At 36.3% G+C, this 19,274-nt stretch overlaps 2 long non-coding RNA genes across 2 annotated transcripts; both read left to right on the forward strand.

Moving 5' to 3' along the window:
* Positions 1 to 1,130: 1,130 nt before the first annotated feature.
* On the forward strand, positions 1,131 to 4,201 carry LOC105437493. Its single transcript, XR_970624.2, has 2 exons — positions 1,131 to 1,328; positions 3,188 to 4,201. It is a non-coding gene; the product is annotated as an uncharacterized LOC105437493 (long non-coding RNA).
* A 7,917-nt stretch (positions 4,202 to 12,118) lies between these two features.
* On the forward strand, positions 12,119 to 19,004 carry LOC105437494. The gene is made up of 2 exons (XR_004064946.1): positions 12,119 to 12,279; positions 18,099 to 19,004. It is a non-coding gene; the product is annotated as an uncharacterized LOC105437494 (long non-coding RNA).
* The last annotated feature ends 270 nt before the right edge of the window (positions 19,005 to 19,274 follow it).

The following is a 19,274-nucleotide window of genomic DNA, read 5'->3' on the forward strand; positions in this document are numbered from 1 at the left end:
TTTTATGCTTTTACATTAATATTGCTCTTTGCTAGTTTTCAATTTGCTCATTTTTTCTCATCATCTATAAATAATCTGCTTTAGTTTTTATTCTTCTATAATTTTTTTTCTTTCGAGAACTGTGTTTATTGAAGCAGAGATATTGATAAAGAATAACAATAACAATAATAATAATACAAATGATAATAATGATTATGATAATAATCATAATAATAATAATGATGATAATAACAATAATAAAATTAACAGTACGAATGATTAGAATGATAATAATAATAGGAACAATAGAAAATTAAAAAAATGATAATAGTAAGAATACATTTTAAAATGGTAATGTTTATAATAATAATAATAATAATGAAAATCTGAATTAATCATAGAGAATGGACAAGAGAGTATAAACATGAAGGAAATAAACTAATATTTTTAAGCAGAAGGCATACCTTTTCGAAGATCGTTGGATCATAAACGGAATCCAAGAGGAGGCTGTCTTTTAATGACAATTTTGTGTATTGTAGCTTCCAGGCCTAATAATAATGGATGGGTTAGACAATTTTCTATATTGGCTCAAGTTCAGGCTTCGTGTGAAGTGTTCAATATATTAATTCTGCTTAACTCAAAAGATATTGATTTAGAGAAACAAATCAGGTGCTATTAAATAACATTGTTTAGGTATATCATCAACAAAACAAACAAAAAATCGCATTTTCCCTTTAAAATCTAAAATTTCCCAATGTATGAGCATGATAAAGTGATACAGTGAAGGTTGCAGAATTTCTTGATATATCAAGTCAACCCGAGTCACAGTAGATCGGATTCAATAAGACGGTGTCCTCTGGTCATTGATGGTAAATTCCCAAATCCACGAACATGATGAAATCCACAGCGAAGGACGGGGAAATTTCTCATGGTTACAAGTCCATTCCCAGCCATTAGAGCAGATGATGAAACAAGCTATTGGGCTCTGGGAGATAACTATGCCCTCATCTCTGATTGGTCAATCATACGACCGACGGGGTCTCTGATTGGCCATGTAAAGCGGGCTTTCCCAAATAGTGGGTGTGTCACCATTGATTTGATGCAGTATAAGAATACGTGTCAACGTTTTGTACGCCACATAATCCCTTGGACGACATTAGCGATACTTGTGACAGCGGTAGGCTTTACTACTTTTTACAGAGACGTATTATCCTAGACGTATGATCGAATCGATCAGAACTTCTCAAGGAAACATTTTACATGCGCATTCAGCATTTCTATTTCACTTTGAAAAACAGAAGTCTTGCTAGATTTCATTTGACATAATCTGAAGCAAATTGTCTGCACAGGTAAGAGAACATTTTTTTTACTCATTATGTTATACGGGGGTGGATATATTTATACGGTGATATTTCACCTGCTCAGTGGGGAAAAAAAACAGACAAGCAACTAAAAGAATGAAAATAGTACATTTTAAAAAGGGTTTGGTTCGGAAATGAAATATGCATAGAGGGGTTAAAGGGACTTGGTAACATTATTCAGGTGAGAGAAAATGGTGCTACGGTAGTTACTTCAATTCTAGAAGTACAAATAAAGATAATCTGAAAGTTTTAGTAAAAAAAGACCATTATTAATGATACGAATTGGGAAAAATTTATCTGATCGATTCCTTAATTCTCCCAACTATATTATTACAATTTAATTACATTTTAGGTGAATATAAATCTTCACAAAGCCATGAATTGGCTTTGTATACTATTCCAGACATTTAAGTGTTAAAGATTTTTAACGCCTGTCTTTGTCTCATTTTCATGGGAAAACGTTGGGGAAATTCATAAATGGTTGTGAGAATTTACTATTAGAGGGTGTTGCACAGTGACGCCTTCTAATAAAACCTTAAATATCTTTGTGGTTTGATATTTTTTTCCAGGAGTTTTTGCATGTAAGAGGGTTAGTACAGTAACAGGCATATAATTAGTAACATTTCATACAAAAATTACGCATTTTTTTCATCAACTTTCAACAATGTTACCGAGTCACGTTAAGTATTAAGGTATACTATTTGGTTTTTAAACCGGGGCAAGGGCCAACAGTCGCCATCCCCCTATTAACCCGCCACTGGAATATTTATTGTCGAATTAAAAAAAAAGGAACATGCAGATTGAAGATGATAGCGAGATCCACAGTCGTTACATTCAATATGTATCTCATTGGCTTCTGAAAGCAAATATCCACGATATAATATAGGCCTAGTAGACCTGCCAAACAGTAGACTCTAGAAACAATTCCATGGCATTTGGGGGCAATGCATGGCATCCATGATAAAATTCTTCAAAAAATACTCATCAAAAAGATCAGGGTGGATGCCATTCTCTTTTTCATATTACTAAAAATGTAATATTATGTACGGCGCAATGAAAAATAAAAATGTGATTTACTCAGTATAGGCGGTGTCACACAGAGGCCAAAAATCCGGATTTTAGTTATCCTCTTAATTGCTGTCTGTCATCAATTATCCCATGAAAAATCGTCTAACGAAGCAAGAAAATTCTCCCTTGAAAGGATTTTTCAAGGGATTTTTTAAGGGATTTTTCTGTGTGACACCGCCTAATATGGGGTAATAAAAACTACTTTTTTCAAAACTACTATTTCAACAAAATGTACACACCATAAATTTCTCAATTTAACACTTTTTCTTGATTAAAGATATTATATGTTGTTTTGCCACACGCAGATGACAATATAAAAACAGATTTAATTATGGGATAGTATCAGGCAGCGATTTGAGGTCCATGAATATTCTCATATGATAATACGACGATATTCGGGCATCTCGTTACCCGCGTATCATCATGATTCGCTCGAATATATCCTCATTTTTATATATTTTTTTTATATATAGATGAAATTCGTACCACAATAAAAAGTCTTTTTCCTCCTTTTATCTATATTCTATTAGTACCGTGATGTTTTATTCCTATCATTCTCTTCCACAGCAGCATATTAAGAAGAATAGAATTTCCACTAATGTTTTTTTTTCTTCACATTTCATAGAACTCAATCTTCTTTTTAAAATGTTTGCTATGCATACCCCCCCCCCCCCCCCATTCCGTTTTCATCACTTTGCCAACAACATTTGTACTTCCTTTCATTATTCTCCAACAAAATAACGTTAGACGTGTTTTCTACAATTTTGCATCTTGTACAGATACAATATGTCTTCGAATCAGCCCCCATCCCAGGTGAGCGCTGGAGCCAACCGCACGGGCTACACACCTAGCGGAATCGGTTCAGGTACTGCTGCAGCTGGTCATATGTCCTCAAGTGCGAAGTCTCATGGCGGAGGAGTCCAGAAGGGAAGCACGGTCTCTAGCATGCAGTCGGCGGGGAGCAAGGGCAACTACTCTAAAGGAGTCGGAGGGAGTAAAAAGTAGACCTGGACATTCGAGACCGGTCTGGAGATCTAGTTGATCGAGGCCAACTTAATTCTAGCGACAGAGAGATTCGAAGGAGGAATCGCTAGCAAATAGTCATTAAAAGAAAATATATTATTTACGTAATATTATTTTAATCCAAGTTTATCCCATTGCCGAACAGTTTAATATCTTCTTAATATCCTTTGTTTCGTGAAATATAATTTCAATAATTTTATGTCTGTTTTTTGTTTAAGTCCACAAAACGGAGCATTAGAAATGTCGACACAAAGAGAAATATAGTAACATAAAGAACCTTTAATTCCAATATATGAAAGTATGTCTTTTAATGTGCAAAATCAATATTCGCAATCGTGTAAGATTTATACGAAAAGGTCTTCAACTGCTTTGCAATCGTAGCATTGATGTTTGATTGGTTTGATTGGTAATTAAACTGGTATTAAACCGTGTCCTTTAATGTACAGCTATTAAATAAATAACTTTCATCATTACCATGTCGCTCTCATTTTATTCTAATAAATGACCGCAAATTTAAGCAGTATTTGTTATCATTTGCAAAATCACACGATTGGGCCTACCTATTTGTAACGTTTAAAAGGTTCGAATGAACAAAAATGGCAAAATTATTGTTGATTGAATCAGTAATTTCGTTTGTCTGTTCTAGTTGCCCGTAATAATGAATCAAATAACTTCAATTTCTACTCTGTAAATTTGTTTTGAATGTCATCTGTCAATGAGTATCAATAATTGTCTAATATTCTAAATTAAAAAGCCTCGAACAAAAAAAATAATGTCATGGTTTATTAATTATGATTGCGTGTTGTTAACAATAATTTTTATGTGTATCATTTTATTTGAATGTTTTCATTTCATTAATTAATTTGGGTGGTTCGTTGGTTGTTGTTATGATTGACTGACTTACTGTTTGATCGACTAAATTATCTGTTGGTTGGTTGAATTTGTCATTTGATTGTTTTAAAGATTGAATTAACGATTGATTGGTTGCAGTTGCGTACGCACGATTTATTCAAAGGGGGGGGGGGGGGGGGGTAAGAGGACATTTTTTTATTTTTTTTTTGGTCTCGAAATTTGAAGATTTGACATTTTTCTTCGTTGGGGGGGGGGGGTAAGGTCACCTTTTTTTTTAGGTCAGCCATTGGCATAATTGTTACTTTTTATTTATTTTTATAATTAAAATTTTAAAAAATAATAAATTAAAGTTTCCTCCAAAATACACACATAAAAAATACCAAAGGGGTGGGTTCAACCCCCAAACCCCCCCCCCCCCCCTGCGTACGCGCGAGATTGGTTGGTATTTGTTAAAGTAACTGCTTGATTCCTTAGTAATTCATTTAACGATTGATTGATTGAATGAATGATCGGTTGGTTTGTTGATTGGTTGGTTGATTTCTTTATTGATTGATTGTTTGTTTAATATATTAAATTGTAAATTGATTGGTTGGTTGGTTAGTTGGTTAAAATATGAGAATTCTAAAGCTATGCGAAATGGGCAATTTTGTCAGTGGATTGTGACGTATTCATGGACAACTCTTTCTTTTGTCGTGTACAAACAATATATTCAATTTCTGTTTTTATTTTATTTCTCCAAAGTGCTTTCATTGCAGCAGTACTTGAAATATATAATGGTTGTCATATTATTATATGTCCTTAAAAAAGAAAAGATACTCCTGATTCATGCATTTTGAAGAACAAAAAAATATTTTTTGCTCATTTTATAACAGATTAGGGAAACAAAATGCCTGGTGTAAATGTCGTTGGAATACATTTTCGGACCCCCAAATAAAGGGGGAGGTAGCAGTCATATTGGCCTAAATTCACAAAGGAGGTTTGTCGACAAACCTAGGTTTATGTGCGTCATATCATATGACGTATTTCGACGCGTTTCAAACATAGGTGTGTGTACAAACCTAGGTTTGAAACGCGTCATATGACGCACATAAACTTAGGTTTGTCAACAAACCTCCTTCGTGAATGCGGGCCATTGTGTTCCAGGAGTTACAAACAAACTGACTGAACGCATACGGGCAATAGAGGGGGCTCCAACCTATATAGGATCTCTATACCTTAAGGAAAACAATAGTGGAGGCTTTCAATGAAGGCTTTGAAACAAAAATGTTATCCAAACCACAGAGACAGGGGTAATTACACTAATTGAGAAAGAAGGCAAAGACCCTTTGCACATGAAAAAACTATAGGCCAATTACTCTCTTAAATGTAGATTATAAAATATTGTCAAAAGTATTAGCTGCAGGGGTTAAGGAGGTATTGGGGGATATTATTCATCACGATCAGGTGAGCTATGTTAAACATCAGAATATTGGGGAAGCGTTTCGGTTAATTGATCATACTTTCTTTCAATCATCATCTCAGCCATTATGTTTTTTTAATTGCCGTAGACTTTGAAAAGGTATTAGACTGCATTTCCCATAAACTTAAAGGTAAAGACCAGTTATGGTCATGCGATTGCATTGTGAAAGAAACGTTGTGGAATCGATCAGAAAAGGTTGATCATCTAGCATCTAGCATCTGCAAGGTTCTGGAATCATCAAAATGATAAGAAATTTGGCCCATTCTTCGTAAAGTTACAAGCACTATACACAGACAGATGTATATGGGACTACCCTATGTCTCTCACAGACCATGAGAGAAACAAATTTACCAAATATACGAATTAGTAGGCGGTTTCCCGGCAATTTTTTTATCATCATGTATTAGTCAAAACATATTCTTTCACATGATTGGTAATGAGAGCTTCCATTTCATTTTCTGAAATTGGGGCGTTTCCAATACTGGTCTTTACCTTTAAAGCTTAAGAACATTCTGGGTTTGGTGAAATTCTGTATTCTTGGGTTAAATCCTTTACAATAATGTTAGCAGTTGCTTGATGAACGCGGGACACTCAACCGGATATTTTGAAGTTAATTAATAGAAGAGTAAGACAAGATGGCCTTTTATCTCCATATTTATTTGTAATAGTTATCGATTACTGGCTCGTCATATTAGGAAAGATGGGAGTATTGAAGGAGTAGGATTTCGGAGTAGAGAAATACAACAAGTCTTGTATGCAAATGATATTATATTGTTTTTAAAAGAAATGGATTCCATTAATAGAGTAGAGAAAGCTTTTCAAAAATGTTGACAAATTAAGTGGATCGAAGATAAATATAGATAAGACAAATTTTATGTTGTTGGGGTAGGAAATTGATAGGCTGGGTTAACCTCTGCTCAGACATTGGGTACAACATATACAAATCCTAGGGGTACTAATATTTCGCACGTTATTCCAAAATAAAAAAATGATTTGAACTATGCAAACATTTTGAGCAAAATCAAAAGACTAATCGGTTAGTGGAAACAAGGAGATTTAACGATGTTTGGCAAAATTTAATTGTTGAAAATATATGTATTTTCAAGACTTAATTATATTTCGTTTGTTATGACAGTCCCACCGAGCATTTTTAAAGAAATCGATTAAAAAATATATATATTTGGGGAGGGAGAGACAGAATAAAACGGGAAATATTATATCAAGATTACAGAGTAACAAATGTCAAGATATTTTTCAAGACTCAGAGAATAATGTGGATCAGACGGTTGCTCTATGAAGAAAAGTATTCAGGTCGGAAAGTCTGATATCAATACGATGGATCTGATATAAAGACATGTTGAAAGCATGGCAAGAATTAGATAAGTGAAGATATTTTGGAGAAAAGAAGAATAATCCGGTTATATTAAATAATAAGTATATATGTCTCAGCAATCAAACATTTTTGGATGTCGAATCATTTCAGAAAGGTATACTTCAAGCATCAGATATAATCGCCAGAGGTCATTTAAAACCATTCTTTAACATTTTTATAATTCGGGTTTTGCAAACGAAAGCTTGCTTGGAATTCAAAAGATCTTTTCAACAATCAGAGAAGAATGGATTCAAAATGATTTTATGGAAGTGGACACTGAAAATTTGAAATAAAATTGATAATTGATGGAGGCGCGATAGCTCAGTTGGTAGAGCAGTGGTCTCGTAATCCGGCGATCCGGGTTCGAAACCAAGACGATGCGCTTACGGCCCGGTCCCACTGGCCGATGGACACAAAACGTATGCATAAAGGACACAGCGGACGAGCAAAATTTCGGGGGTGGCTCCATCCGTTTTCATCCGCTCCAGAAATGGACAAAATTGGCGAAAACAGAACGGAAAATAACGAACGTGGGTAGTATGTAGCGGGGATGTTAAACGGATGTTCATCGGAAGCCTTGCGGATGAAAGGGGATGGAAGTGGATGACAGCTTTGAATACTTTATATACGAGATGCATACGCTTACATCCTTTCTATTTCCGTGCTACTAACGATGTATAGACGTTCCATGTACCTTATCTTTCCTCCCTCTTTCCGTTTTCAGCTGCAGCGGATGTGAGTTGCGAGGATGCCCAGGGGATGCAGAGAGGATACAGCGGACGTTTAACGGATAATAACGGACATAGAACGTTTGTTGCTCGTATTTGTCGCGGATTTACATCGTATACGGCGGAAGTTCATCCGTTCTAAAAGTTTTGTGCAGCTCAAAACTTTTTGCGCGGATGAAATCACAGTGGACGGATGCTCGATGGATAGAGCGTATGAAACACGTATGCAATGAGTACACAACGGATGCATAGCGTTTTCCAACGGATGGCAAGATTTTTTTACGTTTTACATCCTCTTTGCATCCGTAAGTGCAGTGGAACCGGGCCTTTACAGAAATGGGAACAAATCGATGCATTTTTACTTTAATGGATGTTTTTCTTCTTCTCTCTCTTGTACAGGTGGACAAACCGGAACAGGTTGCAGTGTGTGTGTGTGTTGGTGTGGAAGGGGTGTGGTGTGGGTGTGCTAGAAGGGGGGGGGTGGGGGTGTCATGAGTTTGTTTAGTATGAGTGTGTGCGAGTGTGTGAGTGGGTGGGACTAATTGTATTTTCATACCTTTCTTCATTGTTACTACGATTATAAACTGTAATATTAAAGAAAAAATGTACAATCATGTATAATTTGAGATTTTTCTATGTTCATTGTTCATTAGTTGATGTAATTTATGAGTAGTGTCTTGTATTACGTATTGTGCTAATTTCTTGTAATGTGAATTTATGAGGAAGAAAATAAAATATAATTAAAAAAATATATAATAATAATGGATTGGGTGAGATTACATGTATGTTACTTTTTACCTTCCTTTATTTTGATTATAAACTGTTATAGGAAAGAAATAAATGTACAATCAAAGTATAATTTAAGATTTTTCTCAAATGCGATTTCTCCCCCAGGGTTCAATAAACTTTTCACCGGGGAATTCCGCATAAATAACTGTATTGTTGTTTTCATTTCCGTTCTTCGTTCTTGTTTAATCTCAATCAATTGGGTTCGATGTTCGAGCACAATCTCTCTCTCTCTCTCTCTCTCTCTTTCTCTTTTTCTCTCTCTCTTTCTCTCTCCCTCTCTCTCTCTCTCTTTATTTCTCTCTCTTCTCTCTGTTCAACCTTACCCTTCTGCAGTCCTTTTTTCTTCCTATTCTCCTTCATCTTTAGGAAACATCAGTCTATTCGTGTCTATAAGCACCGTTTGATTATTATTATTATTATTAGTAGAAGTAGTAGTAGTAGAAGTAGTAGTAGAAGTAGTAGTAGTAGTGGTAGTAGTAGTAGTAGTAGTAGTAGTAGTATTAGTAGTAGTAGTAGTAGTAGTAGTAGTAGTAGTAATAGTAGTGGTAATTGTAGTAGTAGAAGTAGTAGTAGTAGTAGTAGTAATAGTAGTAGTAGTAGTAGTAGTAGTAGTAGTAGTATTAGTAGTAGTAGTAGTAGTAGTAGTAGTAGCAGTAGTAGTAGTAGAAGTAGTAGTAGTAGTATCCAGGGCTACATTATTACGGTGGAATTAAGTTGGGTTGAGGCTTCGGGGGAGGGGGGGGGGGCATTTGGTTTACTGCGTAAGTGGTATGACCTTGGTTATCAAACGATTATCATATATTTTTTTTTGTAATCATAAGTGCCAAGTGGGGTTTTCCATGATCTGTTAAAATACATAACAAACGCACTTCAACGGCAAGTGCAGACTGTGCAGTCACACGCTATATTCTATATTTATCACAGGCATTTGTATGTTTGATTGTTTGTGGGTTTTCCCACCGTATATGCAAGGCAGAGTCGATGCATCTGCTTATGTTAAAGGTAATACAAAGTTTTGGTATGGGGTCATGAATTTGGTTCAAATGAACACATTGGAAGCATATGCGACCCTACAATATTCAGTGATCGTTGTCGCGGTTGAAATCGAGTTTAAAGTTATGAAATTGTAAATAATAAACTCTTCATGTTGTATGGCTCCCTCTCAAGGTCAAGATATTAATTATGCTATAAAACAACGTTTTTGACTGGAATCGACCGATTAGCTATTCCGTTTGGAAATGATATATCACAACTACATTTTCTAAGATTTTCATGGTCGCAGCTACCATATTGTACGGCCGTAGGCGCTATTTGAAATTTATCAAAATTTACCGGGAGCACCGGTAAATCTTTATATTCAATTTTTCTCGAAAGCAAAAGTGTTTTAGGGGCTAAATTTTCTTGTGCTTATAATACATCCACAGGGGCATCCAAATATATCAAAATTTTAAAGAATCACTATCCACCCAATTTTCAAAAGTTCCCAAAACTTTGTATTACCTTTAAGGCCCGGTCACACAGAGGGGACGCATGGGGAACGCACGGCCAGCGCATTGGCAATTTGCAATTTTGGCCAGTGCGTTGTCGTGCGCCCAACTTTTGTCGTAGCTACAGCGAGCTGACACCAAATGCATAGCGTGTTGCTAGCGCGCTGAGCGCATACAGGGCGCATACAGTGCGCATACAGACCGTACCCAGAGCGCACATGATAACAACTTCCACGAATACACAGCGTGTTGCTAGCGCGCTGGACGAATGGTCCACGCATGCACCGCGTTCTACGACGCACGGCCAGCGCATTGGGAATCGGAAAAGGCCGTGTGCCTAACTTTTGTCATGATTTTGGAAAAGCTAGAGAGCTGACAAAAAATGCACAGCGTGTAGCTAGCGCGCTGTGCGTATACAGGGCGTGTGCTCCGCGTATGTCTGGCGCTGGTCTAGCGCGCTCAACGCACGTCTGGCGTGCCTTGTAATTTAATTAGTTCAAATACCTGTTATACTCTATGGTACATTCTTCTTATAGTTTTAATTCATTGATATGGTATTTTATTTGCTGTAAATCACGGACAAATTAATCTGAGTACTTTTGTGCTTCGGGTCTTCTTTAAATTCAAGGCATTAATTTCAATTCAAACGTACTTAATGTACCGTTGATCAATACGCAATCCTTGTCGATGTAGTGCATTTATCGAGAAAGACGATGTGTTTTCTTTCATGTAAGATTTAAACAAAATCGTGTACTTGATCTCTACTCAACTGACTATTTAAACAAATATACAATATGGCCTATTATTACAATGTATTTGGGTTTTTCAACTGTTTGTTTAAGGCCCAATCTGCACCATAATGATGAGAAATTCTGACGATAAACAGTGGAAAGCGTACTGAAACAGGTGTATCTAAGTTTCAGATCTTACTAATAGCTTTCCAATGTTCTCATGATGTGGCTCCATCTTATCTGCAACAGCGATTTACAAAATGTAAAACGGTTAGAAATTTGAAGTCACCACTATATATATATTGACTGCTATAGGAGGCATCGCTGTTTATAATAGGCTCAAGGGGACGTAACATCCTGATTTGACCCCTCGGCACGTTGGGGCGTCCCCGAGAGCGAGTATAGAAACAGCTTTGCTTCGAATATTAAAGCAATCCATACATCTTTTATATACTCAATTCACAAACAAATCTACAAAGAATTTTTACCTTATCCTTTTCTTGAGTAAAGAATGGAAAATGACAGAAAATCTGAGACAATGTCTGTAAATCTTCGCTGGAAAGTTGCCTGAATGTTACGATCATTCGGCAATCGCACCCAAACTGCACTTTTGTTTGCATCCGCGCTCGTACAAAGAAATTTGTTCGTTTGTTTACAGGCATGGTTAAAATCACGACTCCAATTTGACCAATCAGATGACTAGATTTATTCAACATGCTTAAGAGAGGTATAGATATGTATGTTAATGTGGTCAAAGCAAGGTCTTCTAGTAAACGGGCTTTGAGCATGCTGCCTCATGAGATATGGAATATTATCCTACACAATGTAAGGCAAGCTAAGAAAGTACCGACAACAATTCAAAACTACATTCCCCCTTTGAAATATAACATTTCCCAATCTACCAGCATAATAAAGTCTACAGTGAAGTTTGAAGAATTTCTGAATATATCGAGTCAATCCCAGCCACAGTGGATTCAATAACATGTCTGGTCATTGCTGGTAAATTCCCTCATCTACGAACATTATGAAATCAACAGCGAAATGTGGGGAAATTTTTCATTGTTACAAGTTCATTCCCAGGTCACAATTAGAGCAGATAGCGATGACGAAGCTATTTTGCCCAGAGAGGTGATTATGCACTCGTTTTTAATTGGTCGATCACACGACCGACGGGGTCTCTGATTGGCCAAGTAAAGCTGGGATTCCCCAAAAGTGGGTGTGTCACCATTAATTGGATGCCTATAAGAATACGCGACTGCGTCTTGGACGCCATTATCTCGTAAACTTACATGATCGTTCCTGCCTGTCGCTTAGTCACGCATTTTCAAGGAACCATCTCTCACAATGCTCTCAGCCAACAAATTCATTTTGAAAAACAGAAGTCTTGATAGATTTCATTCGGCATCATCTGAAGCAGATTGTCTGCACAGGTAAGAGTACATTTTCTTGCTCATAATGTAATACGGGGGCGGATACAGGATTAGGTAATTACAAAACAATGCCGGACAATTTCTGACTGAGAAAACTGGCGGAAGGGGGTTTAATATATTTATATATACATTAAAATACATATGAATAAAAAGATAAATGCAGGGAGAAACGAGTCTTATTGTGGGAACCCTTGGACACCATGTACTCTCTGCAACAAGCATGATTCGCATCCATCACTATTTTCTATTCTGAGCATTATTGAGAATATTATATACGTATTAGGCCCGTTCACACATAACACTTAGTGCGATTTGGATCGAGATGCAAAGGTCTATTTCTTGTCTGCGACCGTTAACACATGTCGATTTAGTGCGAATTGGATCGCGATGCAAAGATTGGTTGTTGTTGTTTTTTTTTTTTTTTTTTTGGGGGGGGGACCATTCACACACAGGGAGAATACTCGCTCGACGGCAAGAACGTCTGAAGGCTGCGCATGCGTGAATCTCGACGATATATGCGCGCTTGGAATCCTGGGATTAGATAAATCGATATTTGATTCTCAATACCATTCACACAAAGTATCGCGATTATTCTGAAAAAATCGCAAGACTTACTGCGAATTGAATCCCGAAGATAAGTGAAATTATTCTGTCCGCATAAAAAATAAATGATTTTTGAATTGATAAATGTCACTTTTTGATTGTTTGATCTCAAACGTATTCTTGTATACGCACCATACCTAGGGGGCAAAACCCCGATTTGGGGGGTTTTGAGACATGGGATGTTGTAAAAGGTCTTTTGGTATAAACGTGTTCAGGGGACCTCCCTTCACAATTTCTAGGTGGACAACCTTGACAATTTTTTGCCGTAAAAAAATGGCCGCCATTTTGAAAAATGGCCGCCATGTATAACTACTGTTGTACAACTCTGGGGATTACTTTTTAACAGCACCTCATTTTATCATGTGTAAGATATCATATGAAAGACAATTAAATTTTCTACAAGATGATACCTCATTCAATAAGTTTCGGGATGATTTGCATACCAATTTTGAGCCAAAAATGTGATTTTTTACCATTTTTTCAAAAATATGAATTGCGCCAAAATACATATTTCTCCATATTTATTTGATTGTGATGCTGACTGACTTGAAACTTGCTTAAAAACTGTTCAGTACCCTGGTTGATATCATATCCAAATTCCAAGTCTATTACTTTTCTAACTAAAAAGTTATAGCGCTCTAAAGTTGACACCTTGTTAAGAGCCAAAATGGCAAATTTGGTTGCTAAGGGCTATCTTCTCCTTAGCAACAGTAACATAGTGGCTTGAAAAATAGAATATATCACAAGAAATTGCTATCCCCAAGCAGATGACTACTTTGATAGGAAGTATGATGTCAAATGATGCATTTTTATCATATTTTAATGATAAATATCGCTTAGTTACCGTTGCTAGGGTAATAATATGCCTAGCAACCGATATATAACGTGTTTTCAGAGTCAAATTAGGATATGGGTCAAATAATGGGTCAAGTAAAATCAGACCTGTTCCAAGTGACAGACATAACTTGCCATCTTGAACATGTTCATAGTGCATGGTGTAGTTCACAACTTTCACCCTACGGCGATTTCGGCGATACTGGACGGTTTGGTTCAAAACTTGTACGTCTGTTATATTTGTTTTGCTAGATTGAAAGACATTGATGAAAGTCATTAGAACCTGCAATTCAAATGCCACTACCGTTTCTGTGACATGCCAATTCCCCTCCCCCCATGACTCCGAGACGTATACATACTCTCAAAATTAATAAGAGCATCATTTATTTCAAAAGTACACTTAATTTTAAAAATAGATGAAGAATCAAATGATACAGGGAAAAGTTTGACATTACCCGCTCTTCCCCTTTGAATCCTGAAATAAATCCAGACAAATAAGTCATAAATCAAGATCTAATCTACAGTTTTGTGACAGAAACCGATTATCGAGACAGAATAAATGAGACTTATATTAAAATAATAGACAGAATTTACACTGTGAAACATTTAAATGTACACACTTGGTAATGGGGTCATAACTTGCACCTCACCCCTTCCGTGTGACATGCCCATCCAAGCTCCCGTAGTTGAAAATAATATGTAGATAAACTAGATATTAGTGCCAAGCACAATATAATTTTGAAAAAACAGTGTTAATCAATTATGCCTGAATTGTTAAGGGCAAGCATAATTATGCCAACACCATATCCTTCTTGCTTCATTTCCCTCTACTCTAAAGTTTGACAAAAGTCGATTTCTATAAGTATTTATCTTTCTTTGTCACGATTGAGTGATTGATTAATTTGTTGAGGGACAAGAAACCAGTTAAAGTCAGTAGTGAAATAACATGAGATTTGGATGCATATGACAGACAGGGTCTAAACGATTTAAGAGATTTTTAATAATCAGGGGCTTATAAAGGGAAAGGGGCCAATGTTCAAGTTATGCATACAAAATCAAGTTTTTAAAAATCAAACGAGGAAATAGCGAGGAGGCTTAGCAGAGATGTCATTTAGTTTCGATTAATTTGGTGAGGTTATAATTTGGTATGTAATGATAAAACATAACATATAAATCCTTTATGAATAACTCAAATTCCTAATTGAGTATTCCTTTTGATTTGTTGAAATTGAACCTTTATGATCTTTTGGATGAGCTGGAAGCTCCTCTCAGTTTTGACCTGCTATGACTGCTAGTTGAATCACTTCATGACAGGTACCAGGAAAATTGTTAAAGAACTTGGGGTAGATATGACAGATTAATACCGGACGACTATACTATTAAACAGGAGTTCCAGAGTATTTCAGTACTAGATCAGAGACGTGGTTCAAGATTTGTATGTGAATATGCACCGATTGCATCCACAGCACCAATGATGCCTTGAAGTAGCTGGAGTGCCTTATGGAGGAGATAATATCATACTCCACACACTCTTACAAGAACCAAAGATTTGTGCAAACACATTGTGACAAATCGAAGAGGGAAATCAAAACTCACCTTTTCCCCCAATGATCTATGTGATATACTTCCTGTACTGTACTTTTTTGTCCTCTTTTCATATATTTGTATTTGTAAGCGCTATGGTACTTATTGTTTTTAGCGCTCCTAAATATTCGATATTATTATTATTATTATTATTATTAATGAGAAAATTTCATCTGGGATCTCCCTCACAACTGCCTACGACAAGCTTCTAAATGGCCCGATACCACAATAAAGTGAAGGTGGAACCATGGAAGAGAAATTGCAGACCAGGTAGCAGCAGAGGATGCTATCATCTAGTATCTGCAATTGATGTCTTTCATTTTAAAGAAGAAAAAGAGGGGTAGGGTACAAATTCTAAACCCAAACCGTCTAGTATCTCCCAATTAGGTATTGCGCTTATATCACATCTATCTTTTGAATTCTGGGCCCCGTCTTAGTTGTGATATATCCAACTAAAGAGCCTCGTACTCCTTGTCCAAACCAACGTTATCGTGAATATCTTGAAATCAATTCACAACTCTGTATGAATAGTGGCGCCTAGATGTAACTGCGCCCCCCCCCCCCCCATAATTGCCCAAACTTATCTACGTAACTGCACAAGCAAGTGAGTGAGGCGACCAGATTAGGAAGCGATCGAGTTGTAGGTCTATGTATAGTTTTGTATTTTAATCATAGAAAAGTGTTTTTCTATTCATTTCTGCTTAAATGGTGAACAAAATTAACGAACACATCGGTCAAGGAATATAGCAAGGTATCCCAAAGATAAGATTTGTTCAAGAGTTGAAGTTTTCTTCAAAGGTTGGAAGATGATTTTCTTTTGAGAAAATTGAATCACAGTGTAAAAATTCAGTTATTAAGGGTGCAATATCTCACAAGAAGCTGGTGAAACTTTTAAGAGGCGGCAAAGCAAGGGGAATTACATTTCTGTGTCAAATTTGGAGCTATTTAAAAAAATGCTAATTATAAACTATATCTATATTTGTGTGCAAAATTAGGAGATCCCGTGCAACCTACTAATGCGAGCCGCGACCTAGCTTTAACAAAATTATATTACTAATGCATTTAGCCTCGCATCTTGAGGTGCATTTATTCAATAGGATCAAAAGTTGTCTTCTTTTCTTCTTTTCTCCCCTTTTCTTTTTCACTCTTTTACGTTTTGTGTCCCTCCTTTTTGTGCTCTCTTTAAATGATCGTGCCCCTACCCTTATAGAGATGCCACTGCGTACCAAACAGATAGAAATATATTGGTTTGTGATTGGTTGGAAGGCTTTTGATCAAACTGGATAAATCATAACTCTGAATGATGATAATTTACTGGACTCATGTATTTTCACTTATGACGTATATTGGTTTCTTGCAGAAGGCAATATTTGTAAAATCTAATTTGGGCCAAAGTCTATAAGGAGAGTGGAGGGACTCCGAGACACACAAAAAGAGTTGGGCATTGGCATTTTAATAATCCCTTTTAAATATTTAAATAATTTGAAGACATTGACAAACTTCCCATGCAATTTTAACCATTAGATTTTAAATGCATTGTGGAGATTTCTTGGAGAAAAAAAAAACTGGACCAATTTTTCGATTGCAATGTACTTTATGCATACAGCTTTGGACAAATTGCTCTAATTTTGATTTAGAAGAGAGGGAGGGTCACAGAAGGGGGAGAGGGTGCACATTCTGAACCCCTCCATCCATTGTCTTCATGATTCAGACTAAAATTCATGACTATCACCTGGAGCCAGAACTCATTTTTACTTGACAGATAGCCTGCGTTATTTCTGAACTCCCATCATGTCCTTAACAACATACTGCCCCACCCCAAAATTACTTTTGATGGGGGGGGGGGGGCATTTCAGGGGAGGGAGGGGGAAGGGTGAAAGTTCTGAACTACACCATGCACTATGAACATGTTTAAGATGGCAAATTATGTCTGTCACTTGGAACAGGTCTGATTTTACGTAATATTTGACCCATATCCTAATTTGACTCTGAAAACCCATTATATATCGGTTGCTAGGCATATTATTACCATAGCAACAGTAACTAAGCGATATTTATCATTAAAATATGATGAAACTGAATCATTTGACATCAAACTTCCTATCAAAGTAGTCATCTGCTTGGTGATAGCAATTTCTCGTAATATATTCTACTTTTCAAGCCACTATGTTTCCGTTGCTAAGGAGAAGATAGCCCTTAGCAACCAAATTTGCCATTTTGGCTCATAACAAAGTGTCAACTTTAGAGCGCTATAACTTTTTAGTTAGAAAAGTAATAGACTTGAAATTTGGACATGATATCAACCAGGGTACTGAACAGTTTTTAAGCATATTTTTGAGTCAGTTAGCATAATGATCAAAGAAATATGGAGAAATGTGTATTTTGGCGCAATTCATATTTTTGAAAAAAATGGTAAAAAATCACATTTTTGGCTCAAAATTGGTATGCAAATCATCCCGAAACTTATTGAATGAGGTATCATCTTGTAGGAAATTTAATTGTCTTTCATATGACATCTTACACATGATAAAATGAGGTGCTGTTAAAAAGTTATCCCCAGAATTGTACAACAGTAGTTATACATGGCGGCCATTTTTTTACGGCAAAAAATTGTCAAGGTTGTCCATCTAGAAATTGCTAAGGGAGTTCCTCTGAACAGGTTGATACCCAACAACCTTTTACAACATTCCATGTCTCAAGAACCTGTCTTGCCCCCTGGGTACCACATGATTACTAACTAATCTCTGTGTAATATAAACAAAAATATCACGACAACTTTCCCTCCTTTCGTTTGACAGATACAATATGTCACCAAACAAGCCCTCCTCTCGGACGAGTGGTTCTGGACCTAGCCGTAATGACGGCGGTGGAGGCGAGGAGTAGACCCGCTGGCTAAACCTTCTACATGCACCGGTCCGGAGATCCAGCTATGTCGTTTATCGAGACCAACTTGTAGCTGTAGCGACGGACAGACGGTCAGACGGAAAGAAGGGGGAATAGCCAGCAAGATGTCTACAATTTGTTACTTAAACTACTGTTTTAAAGTAACATTACACCTCATAGACGCTGAATTTGTATTTAATATTTATAATTATTTAATATGCTATACGCATTAGCATTGTTAAAGCGGTCCTAATAAATACATTACGGAACAAATTGTGCAGCGCTTTTTACCTGCAAGGGTTTATTATATGCGCTTTACCAGATACCCTTTGGAGTTTATAACGCATTTTGGTATGCTTTACATTCCTGCTTCTTTTTTCAATTAATAATATACTGATGAGAATTATTGTATTGCTTCGTAAAAATCAAAGTATTTACTGTTGACTCTATAATTGATGTAAGTTTATTTCTGGCTTCATTTTGACGGTAGCCCTATGCGACTACCCGCTCTTCGCCAGCTAATTTAGTGGACCTCTTTGAAAACCAACTTTTGTCAAAAGGGCTCATCAACCCAATTTATGTTGTAAATGAATAATTGAATAAACACTACTTTAATTCTTTTGAAGAGGGTATATTCATTATACTAAAAGACGTGGGTATTAATGCATATAACATCGGATACAAAGTCGAATTGATAAATGTTATAATTTTTTTCGCAATTATGTTAAAGATACTAACAAGGAGCTGGAACTACAATACCATGATACAACGAATTTGTAAACATGTGAAGTGCGACTAAAAAGGCCTCGAAAAAAATTGGATAAATGTCTGTTTTATTTTCTTTAAACCTTAATTTTTGTTGATTGATTGATTGATTGATTGACTGATTGATTTGATTGATTGGTAAGTAGCTTGATTGATTTTTTTCGTGTCATTGATAATTGGGTGGTTGGATTGGTTGTTGATTTGACTGACTGACTGATTGCTCGATTGAAAGATCGTTTGGTTGGTTGATTTGACTGACTGATTGATTGGTCGATTGAAAGATCGTTTGGTTGGTTGATTTGCCTGACTGATTGATTGGTCGATTG

The sequence above is a fragment of the Strongylocentrotus purpuratus genome, unplaced genomic scaffold, assembly GCF_000002235.5.
Source record: "Strongylocentrotus purpuratus isolate Spur 01 unplaced genomic scaffold, Spur_5.0 spur5_scaffold_19, whole genome shotgun sequence".
NCBI lineage: Eukaryota > Metazoa > Echinodermata > Echinoidea > Camarodonta > Strongylocentrotidae > Strongylocentrotus > Strongylocentrotus purpuratus.